Consider the following 9,858-nt stretch of genomic DNA (forward strand, 5'->3'; position numbering starts at 1 on the left):
CCCTCCCCTCTTTTGCCCCACACACCACTGAACTCTGACCCTCTGATGGACTCTCCCACTCCCCCCTCCCAAATACACACACACACACTGTCACTTTAATCAGTCTGAATAAGCTCTTTTGCACTACAATCATTATATCTGCACTGTTGTTTACTTCACTGGTTTGCACTCTATCTGCCATGCGCCTTATGCTGCTTTATATATTTTTTTACATTTTACCTTATTTGTATAATTGTATAGTTGTATTTTATATTTAATCTGTATATCTGTATTTATGTTCTACTGTTAGTGTTATCTGTATGCACCAAGGGTCTGAGAGTAACGCAATTTCAATTCTCTGTGTGTATGTGCTGTACATGTGGAAGAATTGACAATAAAGCAGACTTGACTTGACTTGATAATTAGTCTGGATAATGCATTGAAAAAAACATCTTCCTGTTTTGAGGCCTAAAATAATGTTAGTGTAGTCATGCAGATAAGGTTTGGATTTATGGCTCGGTATATTGTCTTTTTTTTTTTAGGTAAAACCATCAAAATTGTAACTATACTGGACTGATCACAATGCAGTTTCATTATATGAAAAAGAGAAGGTTTTTGTTCCTTAGGAAAAAGCCATATGCCATATAGGTTTCAAGGTGAACCAAATGTCCTGTAGAAAGTAAATGACTGAATTTTGACAGATGGTTCATGCCACAGTATTTTAGATGGTATTTTAGAAAATCTAATAGCTCAAAATTCACTTGATTGGACACTAACATCCACAAACACTGACTTAAAGTAAGTACAAGAAGAGGTCAAATGGAAATTGTACCACTTTTTGTCTATCTATCTCTCTCTCTCTCTGTTTATGTATCGGAGAAGATTCTAGACCATATGGCTTTTCCCGTCTGTTCCATCACCCCTCTGTACAGAAAGAGAACACAAACCTCCAACCCTCTCTCTCTCAGGTCTGTATGGAGCAATCCGAGCAGCTCCGGCGTCCTGCTCTGCCCAGCATGCCTTTGTGGGAATAACGTAATCAAAAGTGGGTTTGTATTGGGGGGAAAACAGTTGTGTGAATGTCTCTTTGCCATATAATTATGTCCATTCAGTGGGGAGAGGGAAACGCTCTCTCTCTGTGTGTGTGTGTGTGTGTGTGTGTGTGTTTAGAGTTCACAGTGTGTTCGCTTGAGACTGCTGTATTCAGAATTTCCGAGTGTGAGCTGCCAAAAGTTAACAAGACATTTATCATACATCATACCACACGCTCCCTAACCAACACACATTACACTATCAGAGCGAGAGGTGAGGCTGGAAGTTTAAGTTTAGGAACAACCTGAACCTTCTTTACACATCCATCCATCCGTCCGTCCGTCTGTCTAAATGATACCAAGCATGTTTACACAGATATACAGTATCTCCTTCAGCATGATGGGAATCTTTGGGAGCTTCTGAAAGCAACACAGCATCTGTTGGGCACATGTGCTGAAAGGTGAGTGAGTTTGCTAAATTAATGGCCTTTAAAATTGCCATTACAGGACAGAACCGATCTGCATTTTTAGCTGTAAATCTTCTCATTATCAGCGTAGTTTCACTCTCGGCTGTTTCCTGACCGAGAATATGACCTTTGACCTTCCCCACTGATATTCAGTTGAAGGGTTTAAACTCACCAAGAGAACGTGAAGTTTGTTTAGTGAGTTTTAGCAGCACTAAAGGCTCATGGGTAGTTGTTAGTGAAGGACTGTATGTGCTGAATGATATGGAGGATCTGCGTGTTCTCTGAGTCACAGACGTTCCTCCGAACAGCATGTGCTCTCAGTTTATTTGACCGCAGTCTTGGGCTGGTATGAAGCAGATGCTCTGGAACATTTCAGCAGGGACCGGTTTGTCATTCATCCACTGATCTGGAGAAATGACAGAAAAATTTCATTTAAAACAGAATGAGCTCCTCTTATGGTGGGTTTGATGTTCATTGAGGAGGTTAATGTCATGATCTCCTGCAGCTTTACAGTAGCTCAGCAATGCTGGAGACAGAATGTGACTAAACTACATATAGAAAGCATTTGGACAAAATCTCAAACCAAGTGGTATTTATTCCAAAGAGAACGCAAACTTTTTAAATTACACAGAAATGAGTTCTTGTTGATCACTTTTTGTTTATTCATCACTGTATATTTTCAGAATTATTCAGCAGCATTTTTGTAATTCTTTGACACTTTTTGGAATCTTCAGAGTAACTGAAGCTGCTGTAGAACATCTCGAATGCTTTTGGAAAACAGCTGAATGAAATAATGCTGACTCAGTCAATGCGTGGCTTTGTTCCATGTGGTCATGTCCACTGGGGGTCCTTCCACCGCAGAGATTCCACACCGCTCACTGGTGGAAGAACACGTAACACTTTAAACCAGGTCTGGAGAAACCTCTCACGCTCATTCACGAAGGCTGATGAAGCTCCAGATGTGTGGAGGGCTTTTTATAACATCTATTACTGGCACAGACATGAACATCTTATAGCTGGAGTCACTTTTAGGAACTCAATGTCCTGTTTCAAAAGGGAATCTAATGAGTCCAACGTGTGTTCTGACCGACTAACAAACTCCACCAAGTTAAAGGAACACTCCACTATTTTTGAAAATAGGCTCATTTTCCAACTCCCTTAGAGTTAAACAGTTGAGTTTTACCGTTTTCGAATCCATTCAGTCGATCTCCGGGTCTGGCGGTAGCACTTTTAGCTTAGCTTAGCATAGATCATTGAATCTGATTAGACTGTTAGCATCTCGCTCAAAAATGATATTACGCAGCGCCTGAAAATAGGCTTATTGGAAGTTACCTAACTGGGACTATTTTCAGGCGCTGCACCCATGGTACGGCAGCAAAGTTCCTTGATTATTACACCAGAATGAGAGTATAGTTCCTAGCCATATCGGCCTAGAAAATCACAGGACAGAACCGATCTGCATTTTTAGCTGTAAATCTTAAAAGCGTAAAAGCGTAGTTTCACTCTCGGCTGTTTCCTGACCGAGAATATGACCTTTGACCTTCCCCACTGATATTCAGTTGAAGGGTTTAAACTCACCAAGAGAACGTGAAGTTTGTTTAGTTTGTTTAGATGCTAACGGTCTAATCAGATTCAATGATCTATGCTAAGCTACAGCTAAAAGTGCTACCGCCAGACCCGGAGATCGGCTGAATGGATTCGAAAACGGTAAAACTCAACTGTTTAACTCTAGGGGAGTTGGAAAAGGAGCCTATTTTCAAAAATAGTGGAGTGTTCCTTTTAATGTGCTACTGAAAGACACTCTCAGATGTGATGGCAATTTTTAGGTCATACCGCAAATTTTTAGTTGGAGTCAAGTTGTTCCTGAATACAGTTTTTCTTGTTTTCAAGCCAGTTTTTACAGTGTTACCTACGTGCAAAATCCCCATCTACCAGGAAACATTCTCAGAACTTTGGCTAAACATTCTTGCAACTCAAATTTATGAACAAAATTCTTCTAGTATCATTAATGGAATGTTTGTTCAAACTTATTAAATTTCTCAAAATTAGCACAACAACGTTATTTATTCATCATTCATAGATTTTATTTATTTATTTATTTTTTACATTTGAGTTCATCTAACACTTTTAAAGACGTTTTAGAATGTTCAGAGAACCTAACATTCCCATAATGTTTGCAAAATTATAAATGGAACATGCTGATAAATGGAATCTTTGTATAAGCAAAAAGGTTTTTAAAATAATAATTAAAAAATGGGCATTTTGAATGTTGAAAGAACATTCAGAATTAAAGTTTTGGTAACACTTTACTTGAAGGGGTGTGCATAAGACTGACATGACACCTTCATAATCATGACATGAATAACTTAATGGAAATGTTAGCAAAACATTCTTAGAACATATTTTGTTACATTTACATTAAATGCAACACAAAATAGCACACTCAAATTAGTCTTATAGTCTTATTTACTGTAATTTTCTCTTAGTTTTCTTCATTTGAGTCATTTAGTCTAAATATACTCCGACGTGACTATTCCTGAGAATCTCTTCTTTAATGGCCTCTCATTATTTTAGAACATGAAGTCTGTGTGAATCTGAATTACTCGACTCACAGCCTCAGATCTGCCCTTCAAAACATGCTGTCTGCGGCCGCACATAATTAACAACCACCACACACACAGGCTCTGACTCTGGATCAGTTTTAAGCAGCCACACGTATTCGCACAGACACATGAGCGCTGTTCTCAGATCAGTGCTGGTGGACACACAGGGTGGAGTGCAGACAGTCAGTGAGACATGTTCAATTAACATCACAGGCGACAACTTTGTGCTTTCATGTGAGATTTTGAGCTCACACTAAAAAAAGCAGTTTGACTATGATGCTGATGTTGCTTTTGATTGCAAATTTTACTATGATCTTATTAGCACTTATGCAACATGCTGAAATCGATTGTAAGTCAACAACTGTGGGGAGCGAACATTAAAACAACTAGGGAAAAAACAGAAAATGTTTGGAGTTTGATATTTATCAGGTTAATTTTAAATCAAATTCAAAGCACATATGACTGTCTATCTATGTTTTGTGTGTCTTGCTGGCTGTTTTATTACAGGATATTGAAATAAATTAGTTTTTTGGTGCCTGCAGACCGTAACCTGCAACCTGATTTTAGCCTCATTTTTGGTGGTGTATGTCCTAACCTTGCTGACGGGAAGGACCTGAGCCTGGGGTACATCTTACACAATTAATTAGTGCTTAAATCTAACTGGTCCAGAGAAGATTTTCAGTCAAAAATTCCCTCAGATCCATCTGCATCTCCACAGCCTTCTGCAAACCGACATTGAAGGCTCTTGCTGAGAGATTAGGTAATTTACCGATGACATTTATCAGCAAATCCAACAACATTTAGGCTTTCTCCATTTGGAGTGTAGTTTGAAATATTTAAACATATCTGTACTTGTTTTTGCCATATTGGGTGTATTTTGATGCTTTTTAAGACTATTGTGTTGTTGTCTTAGCAGCATGCTAATGCCTAACTCTACTGAAATCAATTGTATGTTGACACCTTAGAGGAGTGTTCATGAAAGTAAGTTTTGAGTGATCAGCAAACAGCTGGAAATTTTGCCTGTGGTCATGTTTATCGAGTTCATCTTTAATTAGTGTCTCCAGCTATCCACCTTTTTCCTGAGTAACCAATGAGAGATGCCATGATGGATTCTAACTTCCGTTTGGATGCTGTCGTGTTCCGGCCTCCATAGAAATCCATGTTAAAATGGGGTAAAAAGATCAACTGAATTAATTCAACTAAAATTAAATATAAAAATGTGTGCAGGGTTAAGATGTGTATTAATTTGACTAGAAACACCAGAGACCGGAAATGTAAAGCATCCTTCTGTTATGAGGCAGACGAGACTTCCGCGTTCAGCAAAATTCTTGCATGTCCCACAGTGTAATACATGTGTCAAGGTTTCTGTTAGTTTGGACTTTCAGTTTGCACCTTTTCCCCGGTCTGTTTGTTGTCATGGTTATTGATTTGATTTCCTCATTATGTTCAGGTGTGTCTTGTTATTATCCTAGTTTGGTCTGTGTTTTTCAGTTTCTGTCTGTTCAGTTTGAGTTTGTCAGGCAACGTCAATGTTATGTGTGTCACCAGCGTTTCCTTGCATGGAATTACCTGTCTGTGGATTTATTAAAGACTGTTTATCTTCATATCTTCATTTTTTGATCAAGAAACACTGAAGGTAAATGCCCTCAGTGCTGTCATTCTTGCCGTTGCTGAAAAAATGCTGAAAGAAGACTTTGTGTGTTCTTGCTATAAGGATTACAGAAATGTTGAAGTCTTTTTTCATTTTTTGATTCCTATTCTTTTCTTCTTGGTCGTGCTTCATCAATTGTTTAGTTCAGCTGAATATGAGCAACAAAGCTACATGCTGATCAAGACCTTCTCATGTTCAGCTTTTTTGTGGATTGTGTTACTTCTTATTGACGGTAGATACGTTGCATGTGCAGTATTTTCACCACATCCTCCATGTAACAACACAATAGATGTGAAAGTACTTCAGTCCACTCCAGAATTTTTCCAATCTAAGGTAAGTAAAAATACAACAACTTGTGGCAACACTGCAAAACGGTTTGAAATAATTCTGAATGTACTGTACAGTATAAATCTGATCTCCTGATCTTTCATTTAGCATGCATTACTACCATTAGGGCAGGATTGAAACATCCATTATAATGATTTTCACTAATTAATCGCACGTGTCATAATCAGCAAATCAAAGTATTTGATCTGTGAATATCATTGGAGTAATTACATACCAGTACTGTCACTGCACAACTACTGCCTTAATAAATATAATGAATGAATATCATGAAACTAATCACATATTTTGGTATGATCCCAGCTTGTAGGTTTTTTGCTGTTACATTGTATGCTGCTACTAGCCTTCCTTACTACAGCTGTTGCACATCTGAAAAAATGGTGCAACCAGAGGAGCAATGCAAATACAGCATTATACAACAGGATGAATCCTGAAAACATTTACGGGGCAACGGGAATAAGCCAGAGTATTGACAGTACCTGAACAAAACAACCAGAAAACCACGATTGAAAAAGACTGTTAAAACCAGATCAGTTACAGTGTAAGAAAAGTGTTACCTGTAATATACAGAGTGTAAAATTGAACACCATTGATTTTCATTGCGTATGTATTGTACTCTAAAATGATTTCTTATTTCATCATAAACAGCAAATCATGACACACTGTATGAATACATTGATTTGGTATGCTGTCTTAAATGTATGCAAATTCAATTATCCTATGTGACCATATATAAGAATGGAAACCATGTTGTAAAATGCTGGGTTGACATTTTAAACCACAGGTTAAAGGCTCATTTTTATTCCACTTTTTTGCAAACTAATGCTTTATTTTGTAGAATCATTTGTAGAATCTAACAGCTGTCTAACAGTTACCTAACTGCTTTTCTGATTTCAAATTCTGCATCTGTAAAAACAATAAAACTGCTGATAAATAATCTGGTTATATGATTTTAATCTTTCATTTTCTTTACTTGTTGACAAATTGATACAGACATGTTCTGTGTGTCTTGTTCAAAGCATTGCTGAAGACAACCACATAATACACAGGTAAAAAAAAAAAAACTAATTCAGTTTGCAAAGCTCAGTTCGCATATAGTATATGTAACCCTGCTACAGGTAAGTACAGGCTACACTCTAAAAAATGCTGGGTTAAATACAACCTGTCCATTCTGATTAGCTCCTGTATTTGCATTCATGTGTCTGTGAGCATGCATGTGCACGTGCGTGCATGTGTCATTGTGTCTAGAGGTGGGGGAGGAAGCATACAAATGAAATAGTATCTTAGATTAATAACAGATATAAGTAGTACACTCTAAAAAATGCTGGGTTAAATACAACCCAGTGCTGGTGGGTTGTATTTAACCCAGCATTTTTTAGAGTGTATAACTTTAAAAATGAAGAAAAAAGACAACAAATGTTATTAGCAACAATATTAAAAATAACAATAATAATAATAATTTCATTAAGACTGGGAAAGGGTGGAGGGCAATGAAGAGGGCAAGTAATAATATTAATAATAATAATATTAAATTAATAAATATTTAATAATATTTAACCCAACTTTTGGTTGAAAACAACCCAATCGCTGGGTTTGTCCATATTTTACCCAGCGCTGAGTTGTATTTAACCCAGCATTTTTTAGAGTGTAGGTTCGTTTGAATATACAATAGTCTGAGAATTCAATAGTTCACCTTGGGAAGTTTTGAAATCAGAAACAACAATTTTGCTAAGTTTATGCAGTTTAATTTTGTCACACCAGAGGCAGAACTTGAAATATTTAATCGCTCGCCACAGTGCTTTTATGTATGATCTTCAGATCATGCTAAAGAAAAAACATCACAAGTTCTATACGCTACACTGTGAGGCTGATGTTCCTCTTGACAATGAAGGATTTCAGTCGTGTTCACAAAACCTGCTTATATTGAGGGGTCATTCCAACACCCCCCCAACCATATTTGTTTTAATATTGGAGGAAAACTTGGTTTAGCTTCATTGGGTGTTACCAGTTGTATTTAATTTTGTTCTTTCCTCTGATTGAAATGTTTCAGACAAACATAATACAATCCAGTGCACAACTCTGATACACCAAATGTTTTCACTTTCACTTTCTCTTAATATAAAGTCTATTGTTAGTCGTTCGTAATATCCCTTTAAGACCTTTAATTTGTTAATGACATCATCCTCCAGGAAGTGACATCATTTTGGAGGGAAAACAACAGCACAAACATCAGTAAGTAATGGAAGTGATGGATTCTGTGGTGTTTGTTGGTTTGCGTTTCCAGTTAGATATTCTCATATTTTTTCTATTGTGTAAATAATCACATTTTAATAAAAAAAAAAAAAGGTCCCTGAGGTTGACCGGAGCTTATTTGAGACCCGTTTTGTTTCACACATACCTTTTAAATTTTTTTTACCTTTAGATTAGGAATATAAAGTGTGATTTTAAATCTATGATGAGAGACTAGCGTAAACAAGAACATAATAGATTAGTCACTCTAACTGCTCTTTAGAGATGATTTTCAGTCAAAAATCCATCTGCATCTCCACAGCCTTCTGCAAACAGACATTGAGGGCTAATGCCAAGAGATTAGGTCATTTACTGATGACATTTATCAGGAAATCTAACAACATTTAGACTAAGCCTTTCTGCACTTGGAGCGAATTCAGCGCAAACAATCTGAGCCAACCATGCTGGAGATTCCCTCGAAGGCTGTGATGAATCGCACCGAGCTCAAATGAGAAGAGTGAGCAGTGAAGGACAAAGGCACAGACGGTTTCCACATGTACAGACACTCTGCTCCTCTTGACAGATGAAGCTATATTTGATGTTACATCTTCAAATAGTTCTTCAAACATACTAATGAAATGGAAAGACTTGACTATTTTTGACTTGACCTCACCTTTAATGCTTTCTTAAAGTTCAAACTCAGCTGGTTTAGATATCGTTTTGGAAATGCCAAGTCATCAACTAAAAATTTGTAAAAGTATGCATGCATTTAGTATAGATTTCAACACTTTTTTGCATTTTGTTTGCATAATGTTTGAACTTGTATTCAGGTGAACAATATAAGTATGCTCAGAAGAAACATTTGTGTTTGTGCATGATCGGTCCTGATCTAAAACGGTTGAGTCCAAATCAAACTGTTTGCGGGATAAAAAATGTGTGAAAACTTTGTTAGAGAGCCAGTGGTAACTAATTCTATAATTGCTCGTCTCTCATTGCTTTGCATGTCATGTTAAATTCACCTGAGTTTATGCAGTCAGATGCAGATTTATTAATAAGCACTTGTTCATAATAGCTTTATATTGACCGATGGCACCTGAGGGAACGTGCAGGATGAGCCGCTGATGTTCTGGGCGAAGAGAAATCTTTCCTTTGGCTTTGGCTCAAAACTTTGCCAGTCTGTCCATCACTGTTATTTTCAGTGTTCTTTTGGAAAGTGTTTCCCTCGTTCTTCTGCTGTGTTTTTCCAGGACTTTTGAGAGCACTTAAGAACATCAAAGTCTAATATTATTAAATTTTATTTGTTTTGTGTGAGATGGATGATATAAATGATCTATAGGCTAGTACCATTCAAAAAGTTGGGGTCGGTAAGATTGTTTTGTTTTTAAAAGAAGTCTCTTCTGCTCACCAACACTGCACTTATTTGACCAAAAATACAGTAAAATTGTGAAATATTGTTACAATTTAAAATAACTGCCTTCTATTTGAATATATCTTGAAATGTAAGTTATTCCTGTGATGCAAAGCTGAATTTTCAGCATCATTACTCCAGTCTT

At 37.0% G+C, this 9,858-nt stretch overlaps 1 long non-coding RNA gene across 1 annotated transcript; it reads left to right on the plus strand.

Moving 5' to 3' along the window:
• Positions 1-5,550: 5,550 nt before the first annotated feature.
• Positions 5,551-6,948, plus strand: LOC107661639 (uncharacterized). The gene is made up of 3 exons (XR_001631126.1): positions 5,551-5,716; positions 5,875-6,064; positions 6,380-6,948. It is a non-coding gene; the product is annotated as an uncharacterized LOC107661639 (long non-coding RNA).
• Positions 6,949-9,858: the final 2,910 nt, after the last annotated feature.

The sequence above is a fragment of the Sinocyclocheilus anshuiensis genome, unplaced genomic scaffold, assembly GCF_001515605.1.
Source record: "Sinocyclocheilus anshuiensis isolate Anshui unplaced genomic scaffold, SAMN03320099.WGS_v1.1 scaffold1425, whole genome shotgun sequence".
Classification (NCBI taxonomy): domain Eukaryota; kingdom Metazoa; phylum Chordata; class Actinopteri; order Cypriniformes; family Cyprinidae; genus Sinocyclocheilus; species Sinocyclocheilus anshuiensis.